The 18,235-nt window shown below is 37.7% G+C and overlaps 1 long non-coding RNA gene across 6 annotated transcripts in view; it reads right to left on the bottom strand.

Annotated features, from left to right (window-relative positions):
• Positions 1–18,235, bottom strand: part of LOC118971273 (uncharacterized) — an 83,996-nt gene that overhangs the window by 17,152 nt on the left and 48,609 nt on the right. For all 6 annotated transcript variants that reach the window (XR_012130265.1, XR_012130260.1, XR_005059638.2 and 3 more), the window contains one exon: positions 9,495–9,643. This is a non-coding gene — a long non-coding RNA (uncharacterized lncRNA). The remainder of the gene's footprint in view (positions 1–9,494; positions 9,644–18,235) is intronic.

Genomic DNA, 18,235 nt, shown 5'->3' on the forward strand with positions numbered 1-18,235 from the left:
GCCTAACCACCTATCCCAGGACTTTCCCTGATTCACATTAGTCCACCTGTTTTCCTTATCTGCAGCCAATGTGAATTTAGTGAACTTTCTTTCCTTGAGACCCCTCATATATGTGCCCTGTATCTTAAGTCTGGTGGACACATTGTTTCTGTTAACTGGCCTTGCTGCTGGAGAAGCAGAAATTTTCTGACCCAGGACTCAGTCCTTACCTGGTTATCACCTGAAAAGGCTTAATAAGCCCTCTTATTTTAGAGATCTCTTGGTCTCTAGTTTGGGTTTGTCACTACAAACATCTGCCACTTTCACCTCAAATGTATATGACATGTTTTTGTGAAGTGTAAATCCTTTGTAAAATTGTGTTAAATCTAAATGAAATTGAATTAAAATTAAGGAAATGTGTTTGATTATCAAAATCCTATTGCTCAATGTTTTTTTCCCAAAGCTGAAATCAAAGCATTTATCCCAAAATATACTACTAGGAATGATTAAACATAGTGATTTTTTTAGCGTATATACTGTGAAATCAAAAAGAAGATTATGGAGGATGGCGGCGTGAGTAGAGCAGTGGAAATCTCCTCCCAAAAACACATAGATCTATGAAAATATAACAAAGAAAACTCTTCCTAAAAGAGAGACCAGAGGACACAGGACAACATCCAGACCACATCCACACCTGCAAGAACCCAGCGCCTTGCGAAGGGGGAGAGGAAGGCCACAAACCAACAAGAATGGAAGCTCTTCCAGCGGTCACTCGTACCAGCTCTGCAAACTATCTCTATCACCATGAAAAGGCAAAACTACAGGCAGACAAAGATCACAGAGACAACACCTGAGAAGGAGACAGACCTAACCAGTCCTCCTGAAAAAGAATTCAAAATAAAAATCATGAACATTCTGACAGAGATGCAGAGAAAAATGCAAGAGCAATGGGATGAGATGCAGAGAAAAATGCAAGAGCAATGGGATGAAGTCCGGAGGGAGATCACAGATGTCAGGAAGGAGATCACAGAAGTGAAACAATCCCTGGAAGGATTTATAAGCAGAATGGATAAGATGCAAGAGGCCATTGAAGGAATAGAAACCATAGAACAGGAACGTATACAAGCTGACATAGAGAGAGATAAAAGGATCTCCACGAATGAAACAACACTAAGAGAACTATGTGACCAATCCAAAAGGAATAATATTCGTATAATAGGGGTACCAGAAGAAGAAGAAAGAGGAAAAGGGATAGAAAGTCTCTTTGAAGAAATAATTGCTGAAAACTTCCCCAAACTGGGGGAGGAAATAATTGAACAGACCACGGAATTACACAGAACCCCCAACAGAAAGGATCCAAGGAGGACAACACCAAGACACATAATAATTAAAATGACAAGGATCAAGGAAAAGGAAAGAGTTTTAAAGGCAGCTAGAGAGAAAAAGGTCACCTATAAAGGAAAACCCATCAGGCTAACATCAGACTTCTTGACAGAAACCCTACAGGCCAGAAGAGAATGGCATGACATATTTAATGCAATGAAACAGAAGGGCCTTGAACCAAGGATAGTGTATCCAGCACGACTATCATTTAAATATGATGGGGGGATTAAACAATTCCCAGACAAGCAAAAGCTGAGGGAATTTGCTTCCCACAAACCACCTCAACAGGGCATTCTACAGAGACTGCTCTAGATGGGAGCACTCCTAAAAAGAGCACAGAACAAAACACCCAACATATGAAGAATGGAGGAGGAGGAATAAGAAGGGAGAGAAGAAAAGAATCTCCAGACAGTGTATAAAACAGCTCAATAAGCAAGCTAAGTTAGGCAGTAAGATACTAAAGAAGCTAACCTTGAACCTTTGGTAACCACGAATCTAAAGCCTGCAATGGCAATAAGTACATATCTCTCAATAGTCACCCTAAATGTAAATGGACTTAATGCACCAATCAAAAGACACAGAGTAATAGAATGGATAAAAAAGCAAGACCCATCTATATGCTGCTTACAGGAAACTCACCTTAAACCCAAAGACAAGCACAGACTAAAAGTCAAGGGATGGAAAAACATATTTCAGTCAAACAACAGTGAGAAGAAAGCAGGGGTTGAAGTACTAATATCAGACAAAATAGACTTAAAAACAAAGAAAATAACAAGAGATAAAGAAGGACACTACATAATGATAAAGGGCTCAGTCCAACGAGAGGATATAACCATTCTAAATACATTCTAAATATATATGCACCCAATACAGGAGCACCAGCATATGTGAAACAAATACTAACAGAACTAAAGAGGGAAACAGACTGCAATGCATTCATTTTAGGAGAATTCAACACACCACTCACCCCAAAGGATAGATCCACCGGGCAGAAAATAAGTAAGGACACACAGGCACTGAACAACACACTAGAACAGATGGACCTAATAGACATCTATAGAACTCTACATCCAAAAGCAACAGGATATACATTCTTCTCAAGTGCACACGGAACATTCTCCAGAATAGACCACATACTAGCTCACAAAAAGAGCCTCAGTAAATTCCAAAATATTGAAATTTTACCAACCAATTTCTCAGACCACAAAGGTATAAAACTAGAAATAAATTCTACAAAGAAATAAAAAAGGCTCACAAACACATGGAGGCTTAACAACATGCTACTAAATAATCAATGGATCAATGAACAAATCAAAATAGAGATCAAGGAATATACAGAAACAAATGACAACAACAACACAAAGCCCCAACTTCTGTGGGACACAGCGAAAGCAGTCTTAAGAGGAAAGTATATAGCAATCCAGGCACACTTGAAGAAGGAAGAACAATCCCAAATGAATAGTCTAACATCACAATTATCGAAACTGGAAAAAGAAGAACAAATGAGGCCTAAAGTCAGCAGAAGGAGGGACATTATAAAGATCAGAGAAGAAATAAACAAAATTGAGAAGAATAAAACAATAGCAAAAATCAACGAAACCAAGAGCTGGTTCTTTGAGAAAATAAACAAAATAGATAATCCTCTGGCCAAACTTATTAAGAGAAAAAGAGAATCAACACAAATCAACATAATCAAAAATGAGAATGGAAAAATCATGACAGACCCCACTTTTTGTATTTTTTACAAAGAATTATTAAAGACTACTATGAAAACCTATATGCCAACAAGCTGGAAAACCTAGAAGAAATGGACAACTTCCTAGAAAAATACAACCTCCCAAGACTGACCAAGGAAGAAACACAAAAGTTAAACAAACCAATTACGAGCAAAGAAATTGAAACGGTAATCAAAAAACTACCCAAGAACAAAACCCCGGGGCCAGATGGATTTACCTCGGAATTTTATCAGAAACACAGAGAAGACATAATACCTATTCTCCTTTAAGTTTTCCAAAAAAATAGAAGAGGAGGGAGTACTCCCAAACTCATTCTATGAAGCCAATATCACACTAATACCAAAACCAGGCAAAGACCCCACCAAAAAAGAAAATTACAGACCAATATCCCTGATGAATGTAGATGCAAAAATACTCAATAAAATATTAGCAAACAGAATTCAACAGTATATCAAAAGGATCATACACCATGACCAAGTGGGTTTCATCCCAGGGATGCAAGGATGGTACAACATTCGAAAATCCATCAACATCATCCACCACATCAACAAAAAGAAAGACAAAAACCACATGATCATCTCCATAGATGCTGAAAAAGCATGCAACAAAATTCAACATCCATTCATGATAAAAACTCTCAGCAAAATGGGTATAGAGGGCAAGTACCTCAACATAATAAAGGCCATATATGATAAACCCAAAGCTAGCATTATACTGAACAGCAAGAAGCTGAAAGCATTTCCTCTGAGATCGGGAACCAGACAGGGATGCCCACTCTCCCCACTGTTATTTAACATAGTACTGGAGGTCCTAGCCATGGCAATCAGACAAAACAAAGAAATACAAGGAATCCGGACTGGTAAAGAAGAAGTTAAACTGTCACTATTTACAGATGATATGATACTGTACATAAAAAACCCTAAAGACTCCACTCCAAAACTACTAGAACTGATATCGGAATACAGCAAAGTTGCAGGGTACAAAATTAACACACAGAAATCTGTAGCTTTCCTATACACTAACAATGAACCAATAGAAAGAGAAATCAGGAAAACAATTCCATTCACCATTGCATCAAAAAGGATAAAATACCTAGGAATAAACCTAACCAAAGAAGTGAAAGACTTATACTCTGAAAACTACAAGTCATTCTTAAGAGAAATTAAAGGGGACACTAATAAATGGAAACTCATCCCATGCTCATGGCTAGGAAGAATTAATATTGTCAAAATGGCCATCCTGCCCAAAGCAATATACAGATTTGATGCAATCCCTCTCAAATTACCAGCAACATTCTTTAATGAATAGGAACAAATAATTCAAAAATTCATATGGAAACACCAAAGACCCCGAATAGCCAAAGCAATCCTGAAAAAGAAGACTAAAGTAGGGGGGATCTCACTCCCCAACTTCAAGCTCTACTACAAAGCCATAGTAATCAAGACAATTTGGTACTGGCACAAGAAAAGTGCCACAGACCAGTGGAACAGATTGGAGACTCCAGAAATTAACCCAAACATATATGGTCAATTAATATTTGATAAAGGAGCCATGGACATACAATGGCAAAATGACAGTCTCTTCAACAGATGGTGCTGGCAAAACTGGACAGCTACATGTAGGAGAATGAAACTGGACCATTGTCTAACCCCATATACAAAGGTAAACTCAAAATGGATCAAAAACCTGAATGTAAGTCATGAAACCATTAAACTCTTGGAAAAAAACATAGGCAAAACCTGTTAGACATAAACAGGAGTGACCTCTTCTTGAACATATCTCCCCGGGCAAGGAAAACAACAGCAAAAATGAGCAAGTGGGACTACATTAAGCTGAAAAGCTTCTGTACAGCAAAAGACACCATCAATAGAACAAAAAGGAACCCTACAGTATGGGAGAATATATTTGAAAATGAAAGATCCGATAAAGGCTTGACGTCCAGAATATATAAAGAGCTCACACGCCTCAACAAACAAAAAACAAATAACCCAATTAAAAAATGAGCAGAGGAACTGAACAGACAGTTCTCTAAAAAAGAAATACAGATGGCCAACAGACACATGAAAAGATGCTCCACATCACTAATTATCAGAGAAATGCAAATTAAAACTACAATGAGGTATCACCTTACACCAGTAAGGATAGCTGCCATCCAAAAGACAAACAACAACAAATGTTGGCAAGGCTGTGGAGAAAGCAGAACCCTCCTACACTGCTGGTGGGAATGTAAATTAGTTCAACCATTGTGGAAAGCAGTATGGAGGTTCATCAAAATGCTCAAAACAGACCTACCATTTGACCCAGGAATTCCACTCCTAGGAATTTACCCTAAGAATGCAGCAATCAAGTTTGAGAAAGACAGATGCACCCCTATGTTTCTCGCAGCACTATTCACAATAGCTAAGAATTGGAAGCAACCTAAATGTCCATCGGTATATGAATGGATAAAGAAGATGTGGTACATATATACAATGGAATACTAGTCAGCCATAAGAAGTGGAAAAATCCAACCATTTGCAGCCACATGGATGGAGCTGTAGAGTATTATGCTCAGTGAAATAAGCCAAGCGGAGAAAGAGAAACACCAAATGATTTCACACATCTGAGGAGTATAAGAACAAAGGAAAAACTGAAGGAACAAAACAGCAGCAGAATTACAGAACCCAAAAATGGACTAACAGGTACCAAAGGGAAAGGGACTGGGGAGGATGGGTGGGCAGGGAGGGATAAGGAGGGGGAAGAAGAAGGGGGGTATTAAGATTAGCATGCATGTGGGGGATGGAGAAAGGAGAGGGTGGGCTGTACAACACAGAGAGGACAAGTAGTGATTCTACAACATTTTGCTAAGCTGATGGACAGTAACCATAATGTGGTTTTTAGGGGGGACCTGATATAGGGGAGAGCATAGTAAACATAGTATTCTTCATGTAAGTGTAGATTAAAGAAAAAAAAAGGAAAGAAAGAAAGAAAAGGGGGATTACTCCTTGATAGGATAAAAGTATTGGTAAATCAAAGATCAACGCATGCTTTAAATATCCTTAATGTTGGTCACTTAAAGGGCATGTCAAAGTGTGGGCAAAGGGTCTGTTTGTTTCTATGCAGAAGATCAAGGCCTAGCTTGGATACCCAGAAAATGAACTAAGATACGATATGAGGAGGAGCTTCCGGCATCAGCACTCTCTGGAGGACTTGTGCCAGGGGGATGATCATCAAAAAGCCTCCACAGGGATCTGGGCAATGCTGCGGTTGTGGCTGCATCCACCCCACCATCTCCTGGACTTGCCATTGGAATGAGGAGGGAGATGTCTAGGCTGGCATGTGCATACAGTGAGACTACGAATTTGACCGGATCTGTACTGTTGGAACTCAACCAGGAGTTGGGAGGGGTGCAAGTTGTAGCACTCCAAAATCTTATGACTATAGACTATCTACGGTTAAAAGAACATATGGGATGTGAACAGATCCCAGAAATGGGCTGCTTTAATTTGTCTGATTTCTCTCAGACTGTTCAAGTACAGTTGGACAATATCCATCATATCATAGACAAATTTTCACAAATGCCTAGGGTGCCTAAATGGTTTTCTTGGCTTCACTGGAGATGGATGGTAATTATAGATTTGCTTTGTTTATGCCACCGTATTCCTATTATGTTAATATGTGTGTGCAAATTAGTTAGTAGTTTAAAACCTATACATACTTAAGGTACTCTACAAGAAGATATGTCAAAGAAATAATCAATCCTCCCATGTTTTCTTCCATATGCTACCTCTATAGCTTTTCTTCTTCCTTCCTAATTACAACCCTTGAATAGAATTCATGCCTCATATCGAATTTACCGAGTATTATAATTCCTCCAGGTGGTAAAGATACCTCGAGACAAGTGCTGGGCATAGAAGCCACAGGGCATAAATCTGCAAAGAAGTAAAAAGCTAACCTTTTCAAACAATATGGCTTCTCTCTCACTTACCAACTTTACATTTCCTTGTATGGCCCCGGAAGATGACTGGTTAGCCAGAGACGGGTAAGATTCCTCAAGGGAGGAACAACCTAAGACAGGCACAGTCGCAGGGGGGCCATCAGGTGAGAAATTGGGGATCAACAGAGGTGAGGCTTAGAACCTCACCCCTCCTGTTTTGAGAGAAATCTTCTGCATCCGTGGATGTTTTGCTGCCCTTGTCTCGCTTGGATTAATACTTAGTCCATAGGCACATACCTGATCATCTACATTTGCCCTCTTACAGCACTAAACTATGTTTTCTACCTTTATCTTGCATCTACCTACCACTTCAGCACTTTATTAAAAATAAAAATAATAATAATAAAGGGAGAAATGTGGGATCCACATATAAATCAAGTATAAAAATCAAACGAATATTCATATTTGACCTGATTGTTTATAGTTCGTAATGCGTGATCAAAACCGAAAGTTTCTGTGATGAATGCCCTTGTACTGTTCAGCATTTAAGCATTTATTCACTCTGTAAGAATTCGTTTACCAGGTAAGAACTTGTTCGTTATGCTTCAGAAGATTGGAGACTGACGAGAATTAGGCTTGAGATGGATTAATGATTGTGCATTGAGCATTGACTGCCCTATACAGAATTTTATTGTTGTTAACAACCGTTTGATCAATAAATATGAGAGATGCCCTTTCAAAAAAAAATGTATAGGAATGAACATTGTTTTGCCTGTTGAATTAAAGGAAAATGAATATTATCTGAATTAAAATAGAATATAGCCAAATTGTTCACTTTGCCATTTCAAACACTGGTATCATCAGTGTGCCTTCAGGCCATTTTTCCCATTCATTGTAAATCCAGATTTCTAACAGAACTAAATAAAGTACTTAAATTGTATAAAAAAAAGAAGATTATGGAGGAAGGGAAAGGGATATATTTAACTTATGAATATGGCAAATATTTGATGGGATATTATTTTATTTGCAGTATTTTCTCTCTTTAAATCTTGCAACATAAAGATAAATAAGTTATGTGGGCAATAAATGACAGCTTTTCCAAAGAACACTTCTCCTTTTCCAATCTGTGAAAATTAACAAAGAGCATTTAACAAAGAAGTTTTTTTAAAAATTCTTTTTATTGAGATATAATTGACATAACAAAAAAGTTTCATTCTTTTTTTCTTATCTTGAGAGATAAACTTGGTAGACTCACTTACAGTTAAATATTCTATTCTCAAGTGGCTTTAATTATTAGGGTAAAAAATGTTAATTGCTAGAAGCAGTAATATTTCAACAGTTTTTTTAACTATACCAGAGGGAAACACTTCTAAGGATATGTATGGTTCATTAGGTCTGTGCTCTCAACCACTGCATTTAGACATTTATCTAAAAACTAGATAAATGACACAAAAGAAAAAAATTCTAAAGTGAGAAATTAAACATGTTCATGATGAACTTTCATTATCTTAATGTTATTAGTGAAATCAAAGGGTGGCAAATCCTGAATGAGCCTTGTAAAGTCAATTCTTAAAATGATAAACTCTTTGAAAAATAATTTTTGATTGCATGATTTAAGATGATCATATTTCTAGATTCTCAAAAGATATTCTTAAACTCTCATTCAAACACTTAAAAACTGTTGATTTGTTAATTGCATAATGAGATTACCTGGCTAAAATAGAAAAGGAAACAAAAGCAAGGTGAAAAAAGGAAATCAAGTGGTAACTGCTGCAGAAATTTGGGAAGAAGGGGGCGGAAATAATCAAAGATTTGGGAACCTCATTTTAACAGTGACCAACTCAGGGAACAGATATGAGACCAGAAGTTGGGCTCAAAAATATTTATTTACCTTAACCAACGCTGGTAACAATGTGCCATTTTGAATTGAGAGAGTGCTCACCTCTTGATATTCTAGAGGTAGTTTTACCATTTATTCTCACAGCTAAAAATTTAAAAAGTCAAATTATCCTGATTTTTTTAATATAACATTTAAATCTTGAATTCCCACCACAGGGTACATATTCTTACAAGCAGGATAGTTGTAAAGATTTAAGGTTTAATTCTATATGAAAGGAGAACTCTGGCTCTTTTCTTCCCACTTAGTTCCCTTCCTCCATGATAGTGTAGACTGCAATGATGTGCTGAGTGATCAATTGTACAGAAGCTAAATTAAATCCATGAGCCTTTTTAATGTTGATTTCTAACTCACAAAAGCACACTATCATATGAGAGGATTATATTACCAGATTTCAAATGACCACATGAATAACTCTGTGCAGTGATTGTATTAAAGTATATAAGTGGTGTGAATGGCCACATGCTCTTGAAGGCCATATTCCTGGTGAGAGAAATCAGTTAAAAAATAAGTCTCTGAAGTGCTGACAGAAGTGGCTTTCCACACTATTTCAAAGCACACAATTCCTCCAGGTGATACTCACTATGGAAGTTGTTCTTTTCATGATAAAACAAAGTTGTACATAAAGGTCTTCCTTTCTCCAGTGCAGGATGAAGAGAGCAGAACGAGTACTCAAACTTAAGTAATTCTCACATCATAGTGTTCCAGACTTTATTATGAAAATCTTTGAACCTGTAGAAAAATTCAGAGAACAGCATATTTATATTTATTTTTTAAATGTTTTATAATTGTATTTTGGTATCTTCATCTAGTTACTGTCCAAGTATTTGAGTGTTTATTTAATCTGATATTAATTTTAAACTTTATTGCTTTACAGTAAAAGAATGAGATACTGCATCATTTTCACTTTTTAAATCTTTCCGTATTTTCTTTGTGGTCTAATTTACGATCAATTTGTACAAAGTTCCATGGATTCTTGAAAGATAATTTATCCTCTGTTCATGGGGTACAAGTTAAATATGTACATATATATCTAACAATTAAACCTTAAAAATTATGCCATTCAGTTAACATAAATTTACTAATATTTTACCAACTCAACATATCAAATACTAATAGAATTGTTATCTACTACTTTTTTAGTTTTATTTTATACATTTTGATGATATGTTATATACACAATTATGTCTGTTAGAGGGTTACCCTTTATAAAAATAAAATAATCATTATCTTTGTCCTGCATAGTGCTCTTTCCTCGCCTTGAGTTCCACACAATCAGCACTAATATCATATCTGCTTTTTTTCCTTTTGTTCTTTTTTTCTAACTTTGTCTAAAACAGTTTAGCTGTTTTATTTTAAACCACTCTTCTTTTGTTTGATAATATGCTTCTTTGTAATGAGCACAAGATTGACTCTGTTTTGACTCAGTCTGAGAATATTGATGCATTTTAGTTGGAAATTTTAACCCATTAATAGTTATTGTCATTGTTGACATCTTTGCATGTGTTAATGTGTCATTTTGATTTTGTTCTTATGCTTCTTTGATATTTTTATTGATTTCTAGTTTTTCCTTAAAAATACTAAAATTTACTTATTCTAGTGATTTTGATAGTATCCATTTTTATCATTCTACTAAAGATTACCATCATATTAAAAAACCAATGTTTTCTGACTGATTCACATACCAAATAAAATAAAATATGTAACACAAAGAAATGAGTAGCCCTATCCACACAACTCCAGATTACTATTCAATGTTTTTATGCTGTCTTTTTTTTTTAAATGATCTTTGCCTCTTGTCTTGAAATCACTTAAAAAATCTTTTTAATTCTGTTTCACTGACTTCAATGTTTAAAACTAATCTTTTGATGCCATTATTGAATTTTGTATTTGCCTTGCCTCTCAGCTGAAATACATCTTTACAGTTTATTTAAAAATAGATGAGTGGCAGAGTAGAGGGATTAAAGATGGCGGCATGAGAGGCTTCCTCCTAAAACTGGATACAATTAGAAAATTTAATTGGCACAACTAATCCTAAGAAAGTAACAGGAAAGAGGATGGCATCAGACTGCACACACCTGGAGAAAAGAGCAGACCTCACCAAACGGGGTAACGTACCAGAGCTGTGGCTCTGCGGGACACGAGCCCCTCCCCCACCCCAGATCACCGGTGGGAGGAAGACAAACGGAGCAGGGAGGGAGTGGAAGGCTTGGGCCTGCTGAATACCCAGATCCGGAGATCTGCTCTGGGAGCACAAACCTACATTTCATGGTGCTTTCATGAAACTCGCATGACTACTGGGTTGAAAAGTTAATACAGGCAGAGTTCCTGGGGAGACTGGGATTCTGGCTGCTTGTGGAAAGCAGGGATACATATCTGCCTACTCTGGGACAAAAACTTATACCTGTGTGATGGGCCCACTGGTTCAGGCAGTGGAAACAGGCACAGCAGCTGGGAGGCAGGGAACAGCTCTTTACTCCCCCCAGGTACCAGTACCACTCCCCTGCGACACCCGACATTGATTCAGGGGCTCAGGAGCTCCAGAATAGAGCTTCTGCACACTAGAGGACACCATATACAAACATGAAATGCCAAAGGAACCTTGTCCAGAGTAAAATTGTTAATACGACTCCTGACAAAGATTTAAATGATATGGACCTCATGACTCTTCCTGAAAGAGACTTCAAAATAAAAATGATAAACATCCTAACGGAGGTATGGAAAGAAATCCAAGAACTCAGGAATGAATTCAGGTCAGAGATCCAATCATTAAAGAACACAATGGAGGGTATTAAAAGCAGGTTGGATACGGTGGAGGAGACAATAAATGAAATAGAAACTAGAGAAGAGGAATACAAAGAAGCTAAGGCACAGAGAGGAAAAAGGATCTCTAAAAATGAAAGAATATTGAGAGAACTGTGTGACCAATCCAAGCAGAACAATATTTGCATTATAGGGATACCAGAAGAAGAAGAAGAGAGAGAAAGGGATAGAAAGTGTCTTGGAGGAAGTAGTTGCTGAAAACTTCCCCAATCTGGGGAAGGAGATAGTCTATCAGGCCATGGAGATCCACAGATCCCCCAATACAAGGGACCCAAGGAAGACAACAGCAAGACACATAGTAATTAAAATGGGAAAGATCAAGGATAAGGACAGACTGTTAAAAGCAGCCAGAGGCAGAAATAAGATCACATACAAAGGAAAGCCCATCAGACTAACATCAGACTTCTGAGCAGAAACCTTACAGGCCAGAAGGGAGTGGCATGATGTATTTTATGCCATGAAGCACAAGGGCCTGGAACCAAGATTACTTTATCCAGCAAGATTATCATTTAAATTTGAAGGAGGGATTAAACAATTTCCAGATAAGCAAAAGTTGAGAGAGTTTACCTTCCACAAAACATCTCTGCAGTCTATTTTGGAGGGTCTGCTATAGGTGGAAGTGTTCCTAGGGTTGGATAGCTGTCACCAGAGGTAGTAAAATCACAGTAGGGAGGGTGGAGCAGCTGATTGCGAGGCAAATGCAAAATTAAATTGACTATCCCCAAAGAAAATCAACAGATAGACAAAAAGTACAGAATTTGATACGAAATATATAAAGAATGGAGGAGGAAGAAAAAGGAGGAGAAATAGAAAAGAACCTTTAGATTGTGTTTGTAACAGCATACTAAGTGAGTTAACTTAGACTCTTAGATAGTAAGGAAAGTAACCTGGAACCTTTGGTAACCACGAATCTAAAGCCTGAAATGGCAATAAGTACATACCTATCGATAACCACCCTAAATGTAAATGGACTGAATGCACCCAATCAAAAGACATAGAGTCACTGAGTGGATAAAAAAACAAGACACATCTACATGCTGCTTACAAGAGACTCACCCCAAACCCAAAGACATGCACAGACTAAAAGTCAAGGGATGGAAAAAGATATTTCATGCAAGCAATAGGGAGAAAAAGGCAGGTGTTGCAGTACTAGTATCAGACAAAATAGACTTCAAAACAAAGAGAGTAAGAAGAGATAAAGAAGGACATTACATAATGATAAAGGGCTCAGACCAACAATAGGATATAACCATTATAAATATATATGCACCCAACACAGGAGCACCAGCATATGTGAAACAAATACTAATAGAACTAAAGGAGGAAGTAGAATGCAATGCATTCATTTTGGAAGATTTCAACACACAGTTCACTCCAAAGGACAGATCCACCAGACAGAAAATAAGTAAGGACACAGAGGCACTGAAGAACACACTAGAACAGAAGGAACTAATAGACATCTATAGAACTCTACACCCAAAAGCAACAGGATACACATTCTTCTCAAGTGCACATGGAACATTCTCCAGAATAGACCACATACTAGGCCACAAAAAGAGCCTCAATAAATTAAAAAAGATTGAAATTCTACCAACGAATTTTTCAGACAACAAAGGTATAAAACTAGAAATAAATTGTAAAAAGAAAGCAAAAAGGCTCACAAACACATGGAGGCTTAACAACACACTTCTAAATAGTCAATGGAACAAGAACCAAATTAAAATGGAGATCCAGCAATACATGGAAATAAATGACAACAACAACACAAAGCCCTAACTTCTGTGGGACACAGCAAAAGCAGTCTTAAGAGGAAAGTATATAGCAATCCAGGCATATTTAAAGAAGGAAGAACAATCCCAAATGAATAGTCTAATGTCACAATTATCGAAATTGGAAAAAGAAGAACAAATGAGATCTGAAGTCAGCAGAATGAGGGACATAATAAAGATCAGAGAAGAAATAAATAAAATTGAGAAGAATGAAACAATAGAAAAAATCAATGAAACCAAGGGCTGGTTCTTTGAGAAAATAAACAAAATAGATAAGCCTCTAGCCCGACTTAAGAGAAAAAGAGAATCAACATACATCAACAGAATCAAAAACGAGAAAAGAAAAATCACGACAGACCCAACAGAAATACAAAGAATTATTAGAGTCTACTATGAAAACCTATATGCTAAGAAGCTGGAAAACATAGAAGAAATGGACAACTTCATAGAAAAATACAACCTTCCAAGACTGAACAAGGAAGAAACACAAAATCTAAACAAATCAATTACCAGCAAAAAAATTGAAGTGGTAATCAAACAACTACCCAAGAAAAAAACACACGGGCCAGATGGATTTACCTCAGAATTTTATCAGACATACAGAGAAGATATAATACCCATTCTCCTTAAAGTTTTCCAAAAAATAGAAGAGGAGGGAATACTCCCAAACTCGTTCTATGAAGCCAACATCACCCTAATACCCAAACCAGGCAAAGACCCCACCAAAAAAGAAAACTGCAGACCAATATCTCTGATGAATATAGATGCGAAAATACTCAATAAAATATTAGCAAACAGAATTCAACAGTATATCAAAAGGATCATACACCATGACCAAGTGGGTTTCATCCCAGGGATGCAAGGATGGTACAACATTCTAAAATCCATCAACATCATCCACCACATAAACAAAAAGAAATACAAAAACCACATGATCATATCCATACATGCTGAAAAAGCATTTAACAAAATTCAACATCCATTCATGATAAAAACTCTCAGCAAAATGGGTATAGAGGGCAAGTACCTCAACATAATAAAAGCCATATATGATAAACCCACAGCCAACATCATACTGAACAGCGAGAAGCTGAAAGCTTTTCCTCTGAGATCGGGAACAAGACAGGGATACCCACTCTCCCCACTGTTATTTAACATAGTACTGGAGGTCCTACCATGGCAATTAGACAAAACAAAGAAATACAAGGAATCCAGATTGGTAAAGAAGTTAAACTGTAACTATTTGCAGATGACATGCTACTGTACATAAAAAACCCTAAAGACTCCACTCCAAAACTACTAGAACTGATATCAGAATACAGCAAAGTTGCAGGATACAAAATTAACAAACACAAATCTGTGGCTTTCCTATACACTAACAATGAGCCAATAGAAAGAGAAATCAGAGAAACAATTCCATTCACAATTACATCAAAAAGAATAAAATACCTAGGAATAAACCTAACCAAATAAGTGAAAGACCTATATCCTGAAAACTATAAGACACTCTTAGGAGAAATTAAAGAGGACACTACCAAATGGAAACTCATCCAATGCTTTTGGCTAGGAAGAATTAATATTGTCAAAATGGCCATCCTGTCCAAAGCAATATACAGATTTGATGCAATCCCTATCAAATTGCCAACAACAGTCTTCAATGAACTGGAACATATAGTTCAAAAACTCATATGGAAACACCAAAGACCCCAAATAGCCAAAGCAATCCTGAGAAAGAAGAATAAAGTGGCGGTGATCTCACTCCCCAACTTCAAGCTCTACTACAAAGCCATAGTAATCAAGACAATTTGGTACTGGCACAAGAACAGAGCCCCAGACCAGTGGAACAGATTAGAGACTCCAGACATTAACCCAAACATATATGGTCAATTAATATTCAATAAAGGAGCCATGGACATACAATGGGGGAAATGACAGTCTCTTCAACAGATGGTGCTGGCAAAACTGGAGAGCTACATGTAAGAGAATGAAACTGGATCACTGTCTAACCCCATATACAAAAGTAAACTCAAAATGGATCAAAGACTTGAATGTAAGTCATGAAACCATAAAAGTCTTAGAAAAAAACATAGGCAAAAATCTCTTGGATATAAACATGAGTGACTTCTTCATGAATATATCTCACTGGGTAAGGAAAACAAAAGCAAAAATGAACAATTGGGACTATATCAAGCTGAAAATCTTCTGTACAGCAAAGGACACCATCAATAGAACAAAAAGATAACATACAATATGGGAGAATATATTCATAAATGAAAGATCTAATAAAGGCTTGACATCCAAAATATATGAAGAGCTCATGCACCCCAACAAACAAAAAGCAAATAATCCAATTAAAAAATGGGCAGAGGAGCTGAACAGACAGTTCTGCAAGAAGAAATTCAGATGGCCAACAGACACACGAAAAGATGCTCCACATCGGTAGTCATCAGAGAAATGCAAATTAAAACCACAATGAGATATCACCTCACACTGGTTAGAATTGCCAGCATCCAAAAGACAAACAACAACAAATGTTGGCAAGGTTGTGGAGAAAGGGGAACCCTCCTACACTGCTGGTGGGAATGTAAATTAGTTCAACCATTGTGGAAAGCAGTATGGAGGTTCCTCAAAAAGGTCAAAATAGACTTACCATTTGACCTAGGAATTCCACTTCTAGGAATTTACCCTAAGAATGCAGCAGCCCAGTTTGAAAAAGACGGATGCACCCCTATGTTTATCGCAACACTATTTACAATAGTCAAGAAATGGAAGCAACCTAAGTGTCCATCAGTAGATGAATGTATAAAGAAGAGGTGGTACATATACACAATGGAATATTGTTCAGCCATAAGAAGAAAACAAATCCTACCATTTGCAACAACATGGATGGAGCTAGAGGGTATTATTCTCAGTGAAATAAGCCAAGGGGAGAAAGAGAAATACCAAATGATTTCACTCATCTGTGGAGTATAAGAACAAAGGAAAAACTGAAGGAACAAAACAGCAGCAGAATCACAGAACCTAAGAATGGACTAACAGTTACCAAAGGGAAAGAGACTAGGGAGAATGGGAGGGTAAGGAGAGATAAGGGCAGGGAAGAAGAAAGGGGGCATTATGATTACAATGTATAATGTGGGGGCTGGGAGCATGGGGAGGGCTTTGCAACACTGAGAAGACAAGCAGTGATTCTACAACATCTTACTATGCTGATGGACAGTGACTGTAATGGGGTTTGTTGAAGGGACTTGGGGTAGGGGAGAGCCTAATAAACATAATGTTCTTCATGTAATTATAGATTAATGATAACAAAATAAAAAAATAGATGAGTGGCATATGTTCTAAGTAAGGCCTGTTTTAACAGATTTATTTCTTTCACACAGAAATGACAATTTTGTTTTTCTATGGAATTCTTGGGACTCAATATTTTTCTTCTTCAAAAGTGTTGATGTTGCTCTGTTTTCTTCCAGTGTATTATGAGATGCTTATTTTATTCATTATAAGATGTATAAGGCAAGGTCAATTCTTATTCTAGGATGGGAAATCTGTTTTTTTCCTGATGCTAGGATCTTTCTTTTTGCTTTTGTGAGTTAGAAGTCAACATTAAAAAGGCTCATGGATTTAATTTTGGTTCTGTACAATTGATCACTCAGCATATCATTGCAGGTGTATATGTAAATAGTCACAGATGTATATGTAAATAGTAGTCTCTTTTCATAGTGACATCATTGCATTAATTTTGCAACCTATAAGATAAGCCTGTTTGATCTATATACACTAGTCCTTATTCAGACCACAAATTTTCTTCTGCTAGGTCTGAAGTTTCACCTCACTTTCATTTGTTCTCTTTCTTTCATTTGTTGGCTCTCTGTTCTCTGCATTCTATTACTATGATCATCTCTTTCACAATTTTATTTTTTCTTTTTAAAAATAATAGTAGAGGGGGTGGAGCCAAGATGGCGGTGTGAGTAGAGCAGCAGAAATCTCCTCCCAAAACCATATATATTTTTGAAAATTCAACAAATACAACTATTCCTAAAAGAGAGACCAGAAGATACAGGACAACTTCCAGGCTACATCTACACCTGCGAGAACCCAGCCCCTCATGAAGGGGGTAAGATACAAGACACGGCCCAGTGGAACCTGAGCACCCCTCACCCCAGTTCTGCAAGCTCCCGGCGGGAGGAGAGGAATCAGAGAGGGGAGGGAGAGGGAGCTCAGGACTGCTAAACACCCAGCCCTAGCCATCTTCCCCAGAGCGCAGACACAGTGCATGCGTGGGGTGCTGGAAACTAGGGAAATGGGACAGTAAAACCTGCGAGTGTTTCCCCACAGCCAGTGCCCCTGGAACAAAGAAAAGCGAGTGCTTTTTGAAAGACTTAAAGGGACAGGGAACCCACAGCTGGATGGAAATGTCCTGGGACACTTAGCCCAGCACCTGGGAATCCCGGGGAACTCCAGGCGCCCTAACCCCCTGTGTGGCAGCACAGTACGGAGGCCCCTCACAGAGATAAACAGCCTCCCACTTGTTTCCCCTCTGAGGCCACTCTGCCATAGTGGAGCAGCAGGCTGAGGCAGTAGGGCAGAGTTTCTTTCACAGCAGCTGGACAAAAATTAGAAACCCCGTCTGCATGCAGCTGCCCAGCACAAGCCACTAGGGGTTGCTGTTCTCCCAGGAGAGGAAGGCCACAACTAGCAAGAAGGGACATTCTCCCAGCCAACACATGCACCAGCT

The sequence above is a fragment of the Manis javanica genome, chromosome 1, assembly GCF_040802235.1.
Source record: "Manis javanica isolate MJ-LG chromosome 1, MJ_LKY, whole genome shotgun sequence".
NCBI classification, from domain to species: Eukaryota; Metazoa; Chordata; class Mammalia; order Pholidota; family Manidae; genus Manis; species Manis javanica.